Raw genomic sequence first — 18,598 nt, 5'->3', positions numbered from 1 at the left:
ATTTATTAAATGACATTACCTTCAATATTTTATTTTCTATTACTTACTATACTGTACATTAGTTAATATTATTATGGTTATTTCCATTTTACAGTTGAGAATTCCGAGGCTTTCTGAGCCTTATCAATAAGGCTCAAGGTCACACATATAGCTTGCAAAGCAATAAAACTAAGGTTCCTGATCTCCAAATCCATTGTTCTTTGCAACATACTCAAAAGTGCACCTTTCTTTTCCTGTTTTAGAATCACGAGAATGTAATTTTTTATTTCTATGTTTGCAAAACATTTTCTAACCCTTATTTATAAATTACTTATGGGCGCATCATCTCATCTATAAAAGAAAGCAATTGAGTAATCATTTTCAGTTCCAGTTCAAAAATCCAATCAAGGTAGCATGAACACATTAATTACATTTATTCAATGTCTGGGAAATGGTGTTGCTGTCTCTGGTAGGGTCAGGGCCACGTTGAAAGGAGCTGGAGAAACAGGTGACCAATATTTGGTAAAAAATTACATAATTACCAAGATGTAGAGATGAAGAAGTACAAAATATGTGAACTAATGTGCAGTATTTTTTATTTTATATTTAATTTTATTGTATTTTAAATAATTTATTAGCCACATTTATTAACATTAATCTAGTGTCTATGTGCTGTTAACTCTACTAAACATTTTATTTATTTATTTTTATTTTTCAATTAGAGTTGACATTCAGTATCATTTTATATTAGTTTCAGGTGTACGGTACAATAGTCAGATGCATAAAATCGATGACTTTTTTTAAAATTTAGACTAACTTATATATACCTTATGAGTAGTATTTATGATTTAGACACATATGCATAAAAAATATGAACACCTTGGCCACATGCTCTAATGCCTTCTAATTACTTATTATAGGGCTCAATTTTTTGAATGTCTGCTCATAACAGTCCTCTCTACAGCAATCCCTGTCTGATCCCCAGAGATGAACTTGTGCTCCTGGCTACAGAGGACCAGAGTAAAGGAGAGTGTCTGACCATCTGACCTAGTCAAAGGGAACTGCTATGTGTGATTCTGGCAGTTGTAGGGGCCAGCTTTCCCTTGCAATGTAGGCTGAGGATCAGGTGGGCCAGGGCACTGAGAGAAAGGAATCGTGCAGGTATAGAAGAAGTAGTGACAAAAGACAGAGCCAGAAAACTCCCAATGACTTCCTGTTTCTGGCTCTTGTCCTTCCTAAGAACCAGATACTTTCCTGATTCAGGTTTTATGATGGACACAAATAAACTCTATTTTTGCTTAGTTGAACTTGGTTTCTGTTATTCTGCGGAATCCTAACTAGTTCATTCACTGCAGGAGTCCAAATGCTTTAGCCCTTTAAAGCTATCAAATACTGCTTATTTTCTGGGCATTTGGCACTTCATTTATTCACTTCTTCAAGCTCCTGTTATATGTCACTTTTCCAGATCCTGAGGTTTCATCAGTGAACAACCAGACCAGCATGTTTCTATTGGTGTTTACTCTGACACTTTTGACAAAGGAAAGGCACGCTGCTTTCAATGGATATACCACCCATCCACCTCTGTATCTTTGCTCATTCTTCACTTCTCTTGATAGACCATTACCCTTATCTGCACATGCAAAATCTACCAATGTTTTAGGTCACGTATTCTTTTTTTCTAATGTCTCTTTTGTTTTCTTAGTAGGTAGAATCTATTTTTCTTTTGTTCATTACCGAGCAACTTCATGTTTTATTTTGTAGAATATGGTCATTTGTTAAGTTGAAAGCATTAGGCATAGGAGAATAAATGTCTGTTCTCATACAGACATTGAAAAAAAAGGTCAGCATCCTACCCATTAGACAATGAGTCTGTTTATCAAGCGAATATCGCATCATTCCATACACAAGACATTTCATTCGTCAGAGCTGACGCAGTTAAACATCAGTAACTTTAAATGTTCCTCATTTAAGGCCTGACGTAAAAGCAAAATATATTTTTATTAAATTAGTGTAGTATACACTTAAAATCACTTATTTTATATAAGTTGGCAAAAGATAAGTTAAAATGAAACTACATGAACTACCTTATAACACTGTCCCTTTTGACCTTGTGCTGAGTTTTATGCACATATCTTGTTCACCACTCAAATTATCAACTCCCTGTGGAATCAGCTCTCCACTTTATCTTTGTGTAGTAAGTTAATTTATTGAGATACAATTCTCTCTTTTTCAGTGTTAAGTTTCCGGCTTCAAAAAACGAAAAGGTCACTGTCCTCTGTAAACTTGTCTCAAAAGGTGGAAACAATACACTGGCCATTTCTTATGTGACAATACTTCTTCAAACTGTAAAATGTATGGACTTGCTAAATTGGCTAAGAGGTGTGGACTGTGCTTTTCCTATGAGAGAATTTCTAACAAGGAAAAGAGAATGAAAGCATAAGATGTCCTTTAGTCTTTGCCTAGTTGTCTCCATCATGAGACTTGATTGTTACTTTGGTATAGTTCTACTGGGGACTAGTGGCAGCAGTTCACTGCTCAACGCCCCAAAGGAAAGGGAATATTGTAATGGAACATCATCATTGTCAGTTAACCTTGAGTATTAAAGAGGAAGAGTAGTCACTCAGGTAGAAAAAGCTGCACCAGGTCTTTTTTTGACTGTCAGTTCTAAGAGAGAAGAATCTCCTGCTGCCGCTAGGACTTTAAAAGAGAGCTTGGTATGAAGGTTGAAGAATCTGTGTGATATCAGATTGTTATATATCAGAATGTTATTTAATATTTTCTTGCATAGAAAATAAAGAGAATTTGTTACCAAAAATTTTGGTTATTTCTATATCTTGATGTTCTGAACCTTTTACTCAGCTGCCTTCTGAAAAGAGATACCTCAATTAACTTGAGGCCTGGCTGGCAAATGAGGGTCATCTTTATTCTTTAGCCAAAAGTTGCCTGAAGTAATGGTCAAACCATGTTTTGAATTTTGGATTCCCTTGTTTAGAATTATAAATAACATTTGAGTTTTAAGACAGAAAATGTTTACAGATTCTCCAATAACCTATTTGAGAACTTGGTTCACCAAGTGACATGAAGCTGGGTCCTTCCTGAAGGAGAGGGATCAGGATGTCTGGAGTTGAACCTGAGCAATGGTCTGACCTTGGGGTGGTATCCCAGAGGATGTAATGAGGATGCCACACAAGCTGTGGGTGGTGGCAGGTGTTCTGACAGAGTGGTGAGTGATTCCAATATGGATAGCAAACCAGAATTTGAACCCAGATCCTATGGTTCCAAATCCACAGGACTACTGTCTCATTACTGGATTTCACATTCTGACTGTGCCGCTTGTGATGGGAAACTGGAACTTAGCTAAAGCACAGTACTGGTGTGGTCCCATAGTAAACATAATTTACCACTTTAGAATTTTGATTTTGTAGATGCAAATTTACCAGTACTTTTTTTTTTTTTTGTATATGCAGCATTCTGTAATGCCTTGCTCTTCCCAAGTATTTACTAACACAGGGCCTTTAGAAGCCACTCTTTTGGAAATAGAAATGATTTCCTAGCAGAAAATAGTGAGCTCTTATCTTTACCTTTCACATTAATTTGTCCTTTTGAAAATGAATCAGAAATGCTGTGAAATTTACCTGTTATTAGGTAAATAAATGCAGAAACTGCAATTAACCTTCATTTAGGACTAAGACAAACTAGTTTTCCAGCAAGTTTAAAGTCGCAGTTCCTTAACAACACAAAATTGACCTATTAGTTTTAGAATATCTTGTAGGTACTTAGAAGGTTGACCTTTGAAAGTGTGGTAAAGTCCATACATCCCTCGCAAACACAAAATCAGCTCTTTTATCAAATATGATATCAAAATATTTGAGGGTCCCCACATTTGAATTTACTGAATCAAAACAGTTATAGGCTTGTAGTTTTTCACTCACAGATTGCCATTTTAAAAATCACGTATAATGTATTGACTGTAAATATTTGGAATTGTTCTTCCTGGGTTTATTCTAAAATGTTTCTCAAATGCCTATAGAATCAGTGTGTTTGTGGGCAGACAGGGAAATATTTAAAGTTTATAAAAGGTTTCTTAAAAAAATATTTAAATTACTTCTGATTCTCTCTCTTATAGTGGAGATGAATGAATAGTAAGGGTTTTCTTACCTCACCACAGTGCAGTACTTTGAAGTGAGAAAGACAGGAAGGAAAGTTGTGAGATCATAATAGAGACCAGGTCCTTCAGTCTCCTCATGCCTTCTCTGCCATTCCATCCAAAGCAATGAAAGCCAGAATTTAATTATAAATGCATAGAAGATCATTTTCAGAGATGTAGTTACTTCTTGTTGGACGATTCACTGCAATTTCCTTTCAATTACATAGGCAGCCATTGATGTTATAGAAGGAAATAATGGTATTTCTAAATCAAATAAATAGATTTTATGGACAAGACATAGTAATACACAAATCTGATTCTCCAAGGGGAATTAATATGAATCTAAAGGATCTGATGTGGTCAGCATTGCTATATTGGTTTAAAATGAGTATTAAATTACAAAACTACTTTTTATCACTTCATATAATCTTCTTCCTCTATTATATAACCATTCAAGCAACATTTTATCATTTCTCGGTATATACGTATATATCATATAAGCGATATAGCAAATCATTGTATAATACACCTAAAACTAATATGTTATATGTTCATTATATCTTAATTTTAAAAATCACATTAGTGTTCCTTATGAATTTCCCATTTTAAATCCTTTCTTATTTGGAGGCTTGGTTTATTTATTTATTATTTTTTTTTTCCAGCTAAAATGTAAGAGTACACTATCAATACTAACTAAAAATGACATCAAGGTCACTTTTTATAACAAACTCTGTCCTTTTATAAATAAGTCAGGAGCCATCACATCTTTAATATTTTGCTTCCTTCACATTTCCTCTGCTCTGAGACCTTCTCTTTGCTGGCTACGTCCCCTCCACCCTTTATCTCTGCACCTCTGTACCACCTGAACTCTCCTCCTAATCTCTTTGAGAGCAAGAACTATGTCTTACTTATTATTTTATTCCCCAAATGTATCCCAGTGTCTGTGTTCAAATTTCTAAAGATAACTACCGATAAATCAAAATTCCAGAATAAAAATTACATGAAAATGTATAGGAAGGATAAAATAACTTTTTAAACCTTATAAAACAGAATGTCAACGGCCATAAATCTTTACCACTGCTTTATGGAGATGATAACCATTGAAGAATTGTGGAAGTAAGAAGTTCGCTGAGATCATCTAGATGAGGATTCTTATTTTGGATCTGACGAATGATGTCGAGAGAAGTGATATGACTTGTCCAAGGTCACATAGTTGTTTTTTTACCACAAAAGTCCATTCAAATAGTTTCCACAGTCTAACTGTGAAGGAAATTAATATTGAGTAGGTGCATCAGCACATAAGGAGCAATATGGAAGCGAGTGGAATATTTCTAGAAATGCCACAATTGATTTTCACTCATGTTTTGACAGAGAGATGGATGTGATGGAGTATGTGATTGCAGTTACTATTTAAGAAGGTGATGGACTAACCAACATTAGCGTTAGCAAAGGATAAAAGAAATGACCGTCCTTCAGTCTAGCTCCACATACTGATCTTAAATATTAACCACAAAGGGTTCAAGCTCAAAAGAATGAGCATCAGGTACTCAGAGTGTAATGCTGACAGCTTTCAGGAATGCAGGCCCAAAGAGAGACCCAGGAAATATCCTAGAAACAAATGGTCTTGAAGTGCTAGAATTTCTTTAAAAGACCAAAACATAATCTAAAAACTTATTTTACATTTCTTTAGAATCATAAACCATATTTATATGGCAGTTATCTTTCATATATGGAAAGACATTTAATGCTTCACATGCTTGAGTTTTATGTCTCTTTCTTCAAATATATAAAGGCTTCATAAAGCTTTGACTCAAAACAAAATCGAAGTACATCAGATTATTTAAAACATTATATCCAAATCTATTGCCACAGGAGGATAAAGAGAGAAAAGAAACATAACTGTAAATTTTAAAAAATGTACGAACAATCATAAAAAACTAAGTAAGTGTGCTTCTATTCTGTGCTTACATGTGCTCTTTCTCATCCTCTTAAGTCTATTAAACATTACGTTTGGGCTTTTGCATGATCTATTTCATGTAACAATTCCCTCCTCCCCATGCCTTTGCAAAGAAGAGTCAGTTAAAACTAGTGCTAGGAAAAATATGGTTGAGTACTTATTAGAACCCAAATATCAGTTTGCCATTTTAATATATCTGTAAATCAATTACATCACTTGTTTACATATTGAAGAGGTTTTAATTAGACTTTTTTTTTAATGAAGAGGATTGTCTTTACCCTAAAGTAAATAGCTTATATTTATGAAGTCAATTCTTTATTTACAGAATAAAAGTGAACTTTGCTATAACTTAGCATAAGCAAACATTGTAATTTCTATTCCCCTGAAGGATTCTTACCAACATCTTTTTCTTTTCATGTTCGGAGGCAGAAAGCCATTGAATTTACCAAAAGCATAGCAAAGCTATCCATAATGTGTGCATATGTCATTAGAATTAGGTTCTGCCATGTTTCCTGGGAGACTAACACCTTTCACACATCCCTAAGCACTTTCAATCTTTAGAAATCCATTCACAAACTCACACAAATCACATATGATTACACATCTTCTTCTCTCTCCCCTTGGGAAAAGCAAGAATTCTGCTGTGGGCCAAATAATAGACAGAGGTCATCCAGGGCCTGCTTCAGGGCTTAAAACTCTTTAGAACAGATTAGCAAATAAGTGGGGAGAAGGTTTATGGAGAGCCAGACAGTAAATACATTTAGCCTAGTTCTCCTAAAATGCTTTGGAAATTATGCAGCCCATGAACTAAGTTGCTACTCCTGGAATTGCCCCTATTCATCTTGGAGAGCAGAGCACTAGAATGACTTGCCCACACCTGGGATCACTCGGGGCTCAGGTATAAGAGAGAGGTGCTAGGCAGCTGCACTCCCATGCCCACAGGCAGTTCCTTATACCTGGTCTTCTGAAGTTGGATGAAAGGCAAACATATTTCTCTATTCATTATGAGATGTCGAAATGACAAAATCACTTTATCTCAACATTTTCCATAGCACTTAATACATAAGGAAGTTCAGAAACCTATATACTTGTTTCCATGCTCCACTCAGCTTCTTTTAGTCTTTTACATTCTGGTTATCATTACATTAACCTGTATTCCTCTTCCTGTCTGTGAGGATGAGCAGGCTGGACAAGCAGGAAAGGGCTCTTCTGGGTCTGCCCTTCTTTAACACAAATGATGTGACCATTTACATTTCTGTTCCCTTTACTCTTTCCGCAACTAAGCAAATACAGAATGTGGATCTTTCCATGACGTCGGCAATTGTGAAACTCAGAAATTATTTGCCCTACTTCATATGGTAGCTGCTTCTAAGATTTTATATATATGTGTGTCTGTGTATGTGCGTGTGTGTGTTTCAGCCTTTTTTTTAAATTTTAATTTTAATTTTTTATTTTTTTTATTTTTTAGGTGAGACAACCCTTGATTGACCTCACAGATTGCAAGGTCCTTGACAGCTTACAATCCCTTTTTTTTTTTTTTTTTACACCTATATCACCTGATCTTCCTAGGTGGTCTCTCATCCAAGTACTAACCAGGCCCGACCCTGCTTAGCTTCCGAGATCAAACGGGATCGGGCTTGTTCAGGGTAGTATGGCTGTAGACTTCAGCTGTTTTTTAATGTCCTAATTTTCCTTTTCTGCTTTCCTGTTCCTCTGCCCTGAGCTCCCCAAGACAGTAGTCCCTTTATCTACGTTTTCATTATCCACAGTCTCCTCTCTAAGGCATCACGAAAAAGCTACCCTTCCAGAAACATCTAACGCTTTAAAATTGCACCTCTGATTCAGTCAGGATCCTGGCAGGAAATAGATGCTACACTCAAAATGGGTTAAATGAAAATAATTTAATGGACAAAGTATTTACTAAGTAGGTTAAGACAATCGATGAAGCACCCAGGAACCAGTAATGAATAGAGCCAATGCCACCCTTAGGTCTTAATATGGGCAAGAGAAGGGAACAGTGAGCAGCACCAGATTCTAGTGAGCACTGGAACTTTGAAGGACCCAGCAAGAAGTTTCCCAGAGAAGAATGCAGCCACTTCTTTAGGCTATAAAGTGAACTGTGGTGGGAGAAATCCCCCACCTTCCTACTACTGCCTGCCTTGGGCTAAACCTCAAGGAATCCAGAAGACCAGGGCTCTCAGATTATGTTTTACAATGGAAAGTGGCCTTTGGAGGCTGAAGGTCTTTCCAGCCCCTGGTTCCTCTTCTACCTGACATTTCACGCCCACCACTGCTATCGTCCCTGGACCTACATTCTGCAGCTCCTGCCAGCACCCTCTTCCATGGCCGCAGCTCTGGCTGGTCCCTGGAACACTGTTCCCTCCAAATGCATATTTAGTCCTCCCCAGCTCTGTGTGTCCTTGGGTGCCTCATCATCTTGTTTTGACTTCCTTAAACCTACTTCGTGTATATTCCCTTTATTAGCACTGCCCTGATTAAACTTCTATTCCTTTGCAAGCATAGGGAGGATGACTTATAAATTCTACCAGGTGTGAAGGGCTGGAGGGAAATGGGGTAAAGAGCTGTTTCCCATCTCATCTCCTTTCTCTTTGCTTTAAAGAACAAACACATGAATTTAAAGTATTTTACAGATAAACAACATTTTTTACGATATGAGATTCTGTTTAATACCTTAACTCTAAGCTCACTGCCTAGTATATGGTAGGTACTCAGAACTAAATATAAATAAATAAATTCTAATAAATAAATTCTAATAATAATTTAAGAGGATTAATAATATATGGTGAGACCTTAAAACCTCAAGCAATCTCATGAAATACTCACATTATTATCACAATTTTATAAACAAGGAAATGAAGACTCAGAGCAGTCGAGTAACTTGGCCAAGGTCACACAGTGAGTCTCCTGATTAGGTGTGGTTTTGAAGCCAACGATCTATCTCCAAAGTACCTAATCTTAGCATAAGTTCATCCTGCCTTGTTTTATATAAAACTCTCTGCACTACACATTATTAAAATCATGGTGGTAAGTCTATGAGATCTGAGTTTAAAGACAAACAAGTAGATGACATGGCTGCTCCTCTGGGGACTGGTTACATCACATTACGCTCACACAGGATGCAATGGAGAAAAGGCATTTCTACAGGTGGTCAACCTAAGATAGTTTGTAGGTGTAGAGTATGTGTATAGCTTGATTTCTGCCAAACATGGTGGGGGGTGTGGCTTGTGACAGGCTGGGAGGGTGGCAGATGGCAATTCTTTTTTCTCACTGTTTTGGATTCTTCAGTCTTCCACAGAATGTGAAAGAATGTAACTATGTTTGGAAATAGTCTCACCAAGTCAACAAATAAGCCAAACAGATGAGGAGTGAAGGAGAAGCTTGCCTCAGTCTGGCATTGCTTTAGTTTCCAGAAGTCTACATTTGTTACAAACGGAGAGGCTAAAAAGCAGAATTGCTGATCATGAACATTTGACAATAAGATGGCTTTGGCAAAGCTTCATGTTGCAAACATCATATTCAATGATGTCTTTCTCAGCTCATTTTCTAAAAACAAGTAATTTCTGGCTCTGCTTGAAATTTTTTGATATTTGAGGATACAAACTACACAAAAACAGCATACTTTCTAAGTTTTAAATTCTTGCTTTTCAAAGTGTGGCGAGGGACTCCCAACGTGGGTATCTCTAAGGAGCTTGTGGAAATGTAGCATTTGGGGCTCCACTCCTTCTTGCCAAAGCAGCATTTGCATTTTAACAAGATCCCAAGGTGATTCCCGGGCATGTTAAAGTTTGAAAAGCGGTAGAGTACTGTTGGCAATGACCTTCACCGCTGGCCTCAGCAACTTAAGACTACCCATATTCTTCTGCTCCCAGAACTTGTAAGTCAGCCACTGTCCTCCTCACCATTCCCACCTGCCTTTGGAAGGTGTGCTTCCCTTCTTCCACCAACAAGACTCTTAACCTATGTTTCAAGTAACATTTCAATTGTCCTTAGTGACCTTTAAGCAAAAATTAACTTTCCAGTGTCTCTTCCCCCAGGCCCATTCTGCAAAGGCAGTCACTGTTAACAATTTCTTTTGAAACTTTTCTGAAATTTTGTGTATGTCCAAGTGTCTGAAATATGTTTTGTATCTTTTCTTCAGAAATGATAACATACTACATATACATTGATGTATATACCTTGTATGCTTTACATAATTTATCTTGAATATCTTATTTTGTTATTAGAGTATTTTGGTACGTATATAGATAGATATACCAAAAACAGTTCTCTCAAATGATAAACACTTATTTCCAGGTTTTTTATTTGTTTTTGCCTTTTTACCCCTTCTATTTCAAACGATGCCAGTTTACAAATACTTTAAACACTTGTACAAGTTTTTCTGTAGACTTTATTCTCAGGAAATGGCCCTCCTGAGTGAAAAGGTACATGCTTTTTAACTTTGGTAGATAAACTAGACTTCTCTTCACCATTTTATACTCCAGCAACAATGTAAGGTACCTGTTTCCTGCACCTTTGCTATAAGTAGAAATTATCAAATATTTTTCTTTGTTAACTGGGAAGTGAAATTTAGGCCAAGTCGAATTCATCTGGAAGTTTCCAATAGGAGTTTACTAGGAGAAATACAAATATATGTGGAGGTGAAAGAGAAAGTGTTTTCTGAGAAGAGGGGATATCATGTACAGACATGCAAGGTTGGGTCTGTGGAAGTGGCTAGAGTTTGGATAAATGGGCAGATGGCCCTATCACACAGGGCCCAGCACACCTGCTACAGAAGGAAAGACAGAACCACACTCACAAAGAAACCAGGAGAATATGATATTGAGAAGCTAAAACTAAGTATTTTGTTTTTCTTTCCACCAGTTTCAGAAAGCCATCTATTTTTGTCAGGGCACTGACTAATACTAGCAGTATCCTTATAATTGGCTTATTTGTTCCTAAAATCCTATTTTGACAAGGTAGGTGTGCATGTGGGAGGGTTGGCTAATTGTCAGGAAGACAATGTTTAGTAAATCTGGAGACAAAAACATTTCTTTCTGATTTCCCTATTGTGCTAATACAAAGTTTTCTATAATGTTTTTACTAGAAACTGCACATTTGAAACAAAAACTCTCTTACTACTACTGCCACTTTCCTTCTCCCAATATTAGATTATTACAATAATATTCTTTAGGAAATTCCATATGGAAGATTGACATCTGTTTTGTTTTACTTGCATCTTCAAAAGAGACAATCCCAACAAAACATTGACAGCTCTTCTAGGTATCCTTCCTATTTCATTACTTCACTTTTTAGAGGTAAAAAGTAAATATAATGCCACTTTATTGGAGGACTATAAATTCATTTTTTTTAAAAAGAATAACTTTTTCATAAATGAGTATATTTATTAAACAAGTTCTAGATCATGAGACATATGTGACTAATGATGCATTTTAGGGTGATGACGAAAATACCAATATTGAGTCATTTATTTCAATTATCAATGGATACAGGAAATAGGTCTATTAAGTCTAGTTATTTTGGATTTGGTTGTTAATTGGATGATCATATTCCAGAGATAAACTTATTTACACAGAATATTAGAATTAGAAAAAATATGAGGAATTATTTATTTCAGGCTCTATGTTGTTAAAGAATTCACATTATCTTGGTAGGAATTTGTTCGGCTTTATCTTTTTTTCCCCCCAAACTAAATAAAATCAGTGTAATTTAAAAATTTCTTTTCCAGTAATACTTACTTGTCCCTCTAATAATTGTTCCTTATATTCTGAAGAAAAAATTTCTAACTTTCCTAGGCTTTTCAAATCTCTCAAAGGATTATTTACCCTGATGATATAATTTGTTTAAGAACAGCAGCTGACATTTTAGAATAAACAAGTAAAAAACTTCGACATTTGTCTAGCTTGTTATCTTAGCTATTGCATTTTAAAAAATATCTTTAGGGACAGGGTGAGAAAGTCCAGGTATTCATTTGTCATTGGTTAGCTTTGCCCTGCCTAATCACTATTCTTGACTCATCAGTTCTTTGAACATCAGTCCTTGAATTTGGCATCTTTTGAGTGTCAATTTCTGATATTTATATCAGTGTTCTAGTTGCTCAGAAAATACCATGCAGACTCCCTGTGGCAGCCCAATATTTTTGGGAGTATGTGATATCAAGTATTGTAAACTATTATTTTCTGAACACTTTTAATATGTGAAAGACACTATAATAAACCACTTGACCTCTTTTAAATTCTGACGAGATAGTATGGTTCTCATTTGACAGCTGAAGAAATAGATTTTCAGAGAGGTTAAATAAATTATCTGTGGCCACAGAGCTTCTATTATTGAATTTATTTCTGAATTAATATTCTAAAATGCAATAAAAGATCTTTTGAGTTCTCAGGTATTTACTTTAAGATCAAATAAAGTTGGAAGAGATTCTGTGATCCTGGTGTTGGAAAACTAGTATTTTAAGGGAAGAATTTATATTTTGTATTGGGAATAATTTTTCAAGTCTGAGGAAGTCTTTATATCAACCCCCCCAAAAATGTTTTTCAAGTTAAATAAAGAAATTAGCATGAATGATTGAGAGTTGCAATCATAAATGAACCCACTTCTTTTTTTTTGGAATTGGATTTTTCCTTTTAGATCTCATTTGCAAGTTGCTATTAATCGACTGAAGTGAATACTGTTATGTAAAGTCCAAAACATAAAAGAACTAGATAGCAATGACAATTATTCAACATTCATTCAATAAGCGTTTACTGAGACTCTGTATATGCTGGACATTATGCCATGCACCAGGGCATGCAGTGAAAAGAGATGGTCTGCTACTGTTCTACTTTGTCTCATGAAGACTAAGCAGATGGCTGGGTCAGTGTGGTAACTGCTAAAGCTCGAGTTTAGATTAAATTGAATTTAAAGTCATCTTTTAAGATAGGGAATAATCCCATCTTCATGAAGATTTCGAGAGCATTAAGTGACATAATACATGTGACTATTGGTATAATACGTGATACGTTGAAATCATTCCATAAGTACTTTAGTAACACATGTAAAGAATAACTTTTTTTTTTTTTTTTTTTTTTACGCCTTGCACCTCTGGTCTTCCTAGGTGGTCTCCCATCCAAGAACTGACCAGGCCCGACCCTGTTTAGCTTCCGAGATCAGACGGGATAGGGCGTGTTCAGGGTGGCATGGCCGTAGACTATAAATAATAATTAATTAAGCATATTATACAAATAAATGTATGATAAGTCAGGGAAAATGCATTAATCCTAGCAACTAAAGCAAAACTTGGTAACTCGTATCAGCTCTTATACTGAATGACTTTGGATCATGAAGATTCTTGAAATAGTCTTTATCAAAAAACACTTAGAAATTATACTCACCAATGTGCTCATATTACAAATACTATTGAGTCTTGCCTTGTAGAACAGTGAAAAGAGAAGTAGATTTGGCATCTGGAGATCTTGAACCTTTATTTTCTTATCTGTAAAATGATAACTAATGGGACCTATTTTATAGAGTTGTGGGTTTCAGAACAGATCATGTGTATAAAATGATTTGGAAATACAGATATAGTCATTCAAATATTATTATTATAAAAATATTATTCAATCAATGGAAATATAGTTACTGGTACATTTTAGATTAAGTCTCTAATTCACAGATATCTTAGAACAACACTTAATTTGAATTTATAATACAGCATATTAAAAAGAATTTTTACCTCTTGGGAAGTGTATGTGTGCGCATGTAGGCTTATCTATTTCCACCACACATATCTGCTTCAGAAAGTGTCAGGACTAAATTGCTGACCTGTTTGAAGTAACTATTCATGGGCAGATATAATTTAAAATTCTAAGACTAACATACAACATATGTAATTTTAAGGGCAGGAGCTATTATTCAGTATAAATTCTAAACACATAAAAATGAACTTAAACTCAATATTTGTTCTAGCCCTATGACTTTATGATTTTATAACATGACTCCAACTGCTTTCTGTAAGGGGGAGATGGTCCTAAACTGAAGGCCCTTGATCTTCTGAATTTTTTGATGGGTTTGGGCACTTACATCTGGGTATAACACCTGTGAAAAGCTGGACTACTGTGCATCCTAGAAGAAAAAATTGTAGCCCTTGGAGCATCTTTCAGGGAGGGGGTGAAGAGCGAAGATGGGATAGGGAGGGGGAAGATGACAAAGAAGAGCTCAAATCCTTAGCAAAATCTATTAAACCCAAAAGATGATTAATATAGATAAATCTCTGGTGGAAACTAGTGATGGTTGGAATCTGGGTCACTTCTTTAGAATAATAAGGTAGTATACATGGAACCAGGACTTCAGGACACAGAGGATAATGTAAGACTTTCAGTCCCTGAGAAGTTGCAGAAGAGTTTTGGACTTCTAGACTGTGAAATTGGTAGCTACTTGAGCAAATTACACCTAGATTTTCAAGTGGGCAACAAAGACCCGGCTTATGCCTGTGTTCTACCAGTAGAAAATATATTTATTTATTTGTAATTTTTAACCTGCCTTCTTTTAAAAGGAGAAGTAATACATTTGTCGTACTATTTAATATAATAGAACTTTACACAGTGGAGTTAATTTAGGCCAATGGTTCTCATACGTGGGGAAGGAATGGGGAAGGTGTGAAGGGGTGAGAAAGGCAATTTTGCCCTCAGGGGACATTTTTAATGTCTGGAAATATTTTTGATTGTTATAACTATAGATGGCTAGTGGTACCTTGCAAGTAGAAGCCAGGGATGCTCCTCAACAACATATGGTGCACAGGACAGACTCCACAGCAATGAATATCTGACCCAAAATGTCAAATAGTGCTGAGTTGAGAAGCCCTGACTTAGGCTAACCTCTCATTATACAAATGAGAAACTGAACATCAGAGAGGGTCAGTGATGCATGCCAAGTCACACAGTGAGCAAATAGAAGAGATAGGTCATTTAATGTTTTTCTCATCGTGCTATGTAACTTCTAAAAGCTAAAAATGTAACTGTTGGAAAATGAAGCTTCTTATGGACAAACTTAGGCTTAAATTGTACTAAATATGCAGTTGCATAGAACTTTAAAACACAGTATTGCTTACATTAGGAAATCTGGGCAACCATGAAAATAGAGAAATTCATTATGTAATATGTATTTGATTGCATGTGTTAAAACCTATTTTTCATAGTATTTAAGCAAAATATTGCTCAGCTAGTGGCTCTCAATCTTTAGCGTGCTTCACAATCACCTGAGGGACTTGTTAAAAGACAAATAGCCCCAACCTCAGTCCAGGGGTTCTGATTCAGTAAGCCTCAAGTGAGACCTGAGAATCTGCATTCTTAAAGTTCTCAGGTGATGCTGATGCTGCTGGTCAGGTCATACTTTGAGAGCCACAGTCCTGTAATACTCACTCCATGAATGTAGGCCTAATGTTGTACATATTTAAAAATATAATCTCACCAAAAAATGTAATCTCATGTTAGCAGAGATTAATTAATAAAGCTAATTTACATTTAGAGAAATATAATCTACAGATGGCAGAACCATAGCTAACTTTAGACCTCATATAACTCAAATCTCTTACTTTAGAAGTGAAGAAGTTAATATAACTTTTTAAGCTTTATTACCAAAAAAAGAATTCTTTTTAATAATAGCCAATACAAAGTATCATGTTAAAATCATTTATGGACTATTTAAGTACTAACAGTGATATTCTGAAGATACATAAACTCAAAAAGATTGTGAGTACAACTAAGTACGTAAGCTTTATTTTTAATATTCATTTATAAGGAATATTCTAAATGCCAAACTGAGTGAAACCTGGTCTGATGAGGTTTTTATGCCAAACTAAGTCTATGGGGAAAATGCCTATTGACATCTATAATATAAAATCAGGCCCTAAGGAACCATAACTGTCTCTTCAAATTATTTGGGGAAACATGTACATGTTTAATCAATTATTATATAGCATAAAATTATAAGCAGTATATTCCCATCATAAATAATCAATGTGCTACTGTTAATCATTATAATAGAATGAAAAGTACCCTGGAAGAAATTTATTGTAGCAACACTCATTTTTATTCCTTTAATAAAAAGACTGCAAAAAATTTCAGATACTTCAAAACTACCTTTTTGCCTAGTGAGTGTGTACTAATTAACCTGCCTCATGCCAGTCTTCATTGGGAGACACCCAATGACTGAATATTCAACTTTCCATTTAGCTCTTTACATCATAAAGACAGTTTACACAGCCTTCATTTTACCAACTCACGACATCCTGTCCGAAGGAATGAACTTCTCTTGCCAAAGGAACACAGGAAGCTAAACCATCTCAAGTGTGCTGCCTGTGTCTTCAGTTTTTTAAATATCCACCTATCTTTTAAATTAGGTGCCATCTGTTGTACCATCATCTCTGGTTAAATCTTATTAAAATTCTTTGCCCATATCACACTGCTGCCACAATCTCATCCTGCTTCTTCTCCAGGCTTTTCTGCAGGATTCAAAAAGTGCCTGCTATTTTAACTAATTCCCATACCAGGACACAGTGTGAGAGTCTAAAACAGAATCAGCGTTATGCTGTTTCTACTTTTACTCAGAGGGTGAATAACTGTTCGTGTCAAACCTGGGATCATGCCTGCAAGCAGCACAGTTTGAATCAATGCAGTTAACCCAGCATCATTCAGTGCTAGTATCGAATGGCGCTCTTACTGCAGTATTCACCTTGGGACCAAGTAGGCATGATTTAATATTTGTTGAAGTCCATAACTGCCAGGTTATGCAGGCTCCATTCTCACATTAGCACAATCACAACAGAAGACACATACAGGAAAACATCTAGCTCATTTACAAAGGAAGCAAATTTGTGATCAGATAAGAGCAACACAACAGCCAGGAACTGCAGTAAATCTCTTCAAGCTAATAGCCACATCTAATAACACTCTCTTACAACACCTTTGAACAAATGGATTGTATTCAGAGTTTAAACAGTCAAATCAACATTCATACCTTAATGGTGAAAGATAATGCTTGATAAGCAACCCCTAATTTATGATTCATTTACTCCTAAGTGTCTTAAAGCTAGGATTGCTAGAAGATTTACTATGCTTATTCAAACAAGCTGACAGAACTGGAATCTCTTAGTAATTTCTCTCTGCACCTCTCAGCATGGCTGACAGGCATCTGCCAAGACTATAGCATATAAACCACTGAATCATGCAAAAATATTTACCCCCAAAAGATGTAGTAAAAGCTCAGCTTCCTCCAGCCTCCATTGCCCCTGAAGTGTTAATCTGAAGGAAGAGTTCCATGAGTTTTCACAGGCCAGCAGTGTGTCTCCTACACTTGACCTAGACAGCCTTACATAAGAAGCATCGGGACTGAGGAGCTCGCTGAATGTCATCACCAGCAAGAATAAGAAGTATTGGCAGCAGCAGGCAGGCGGGCAGGCTGGGAGTTTGCATGAAAATCATGAAGTCTTTCTTGTATTTCTCTTTTGAAATGTTTTGGAAGGAGAGTTAAGAATAGCTCAGAAACTGGTCTCATTCTTTTTGTGGGAAGAATGACCAGAAGCATAAAAGCTAAATCTTCCAGCAAGTGCAAGACACCTCTTTCAGTGTTTGCAGTAAACCTAATAGAATGAATTGCTGTCTGTAAAGTAATGTTCCTTGACACCTAAAATGAAGGGAATGGTAATGCAAAGTAATGACTCAAAGGCTGCCACCGAGAGCTTTTGTCTACCTTTAACTCATTGTGGTGAGTATAGGGGAATATGTGTGTATATCTATATATATGTAATGGGAGTAATAGTTGGTTTGCAGGATGATAACTAAAGGGTTTGCAAAGAGTATTCATGTTCCTTAAACATCTTGTTGCAAGCAAGATGACAGCATTTTTAATCTTATATATCAAATTCAGAATGGGGTGGGTTAAACTGGTTGTGCTCAATGTATTTCAAGTTCAGATATTTTCATGAAAGTGATAAGAAAAGCAGGTCTGGGCAACCATGAAAATAGAAAAATTCATTATGTAATATGTATTTGATTGCATGTGTCAAAACCTATTTTTCATAGTATTTAAGCAAAATATTGCTCAGCTAGTGGCTCTCAATCTTTAGCGTGTTTCACAATCACCTGAGGGACTTGTTAAAAGACAAATAGCCCCAACCTAAGTCCAGGGGTTCTGATTCAGTAAGCCTCAAGTGAGACCTGAGAATCTGCATTCTTAAAGTTCTCAGGTGATGCTGATGCTGCTGGTCAGGTCATACTTTGAGAGCCACAGTCCTGTAATACTCACTCCATGAATGTAGGCCTAATGTTGTACATATTTAAAAATATAATCTCACCAAAAAATGTAATCTCATGTTAGCAGAGATTAATTAATAAAGCTAATTTACGTTTAGAGAAATATAATCTACAGATGGCAGAACCATAGCTAACTTTAGACCTCATATAACTCAAATCTCTTACTTTAGAAGTGAAGAAGTTAATATCACTTTTTAAGCTTTA

At 35.8% G+C, this 18,598-nt stretch overlaps 1 protein-coding gene and 1 pseudogene across 1 annotated transcript in view; both read right to left on the bottom strand.

Annotated features, from left to right (window-relative positions):
* Window positions 1-17,454, bottom strand: part of SCN1A (sodium voltage-gated channel alpha subunit 1) — a 129,394-nt gene extending 111,940 nt beyond the window's left edge. Inside the window, exons 1-2 of the mRNA XM_011360191.1 lie at window positions 17,323-17,454; window positions 13,478-13,578 (exon numbers count right to left, since the gene is read on the bottom strand). The gene's annotated coding sequence lies outside the window, so the exon portion shown is untranslated. The remainder of the gene's footprint in view (window positions 1-13,477; window positions 13,579-17,322) is intronic.
* LOC111739289 lies at window positions 7,628-7,746 on the bottom strand (annotated as a pseudogene).
* Window positions 17,455-18,598: the final 1,144 nt, after the last annotated feature.

Source organism: Pteropus vampyrus, unplaced genomic scaffold (genome assembly GCF_000151845.1).
Source record: "Pteropus vampyrus isolate Shadow unplaced genomic scaffold, Pvam_2.0 Scaffold2, whole genome shotgun sequence".
Lineage (NCBI taxonomy): Eukaryota > Metazoa > Chordata > Mammalia > Chiroptera > Pteropodidae > Pteropus > Pteropus vampyrus.
The sequence above is the reverse complement of the archived record's forward strand: the minus strand, read 5'-3'. Positions and strand labels throughout refer to the sequence as shown.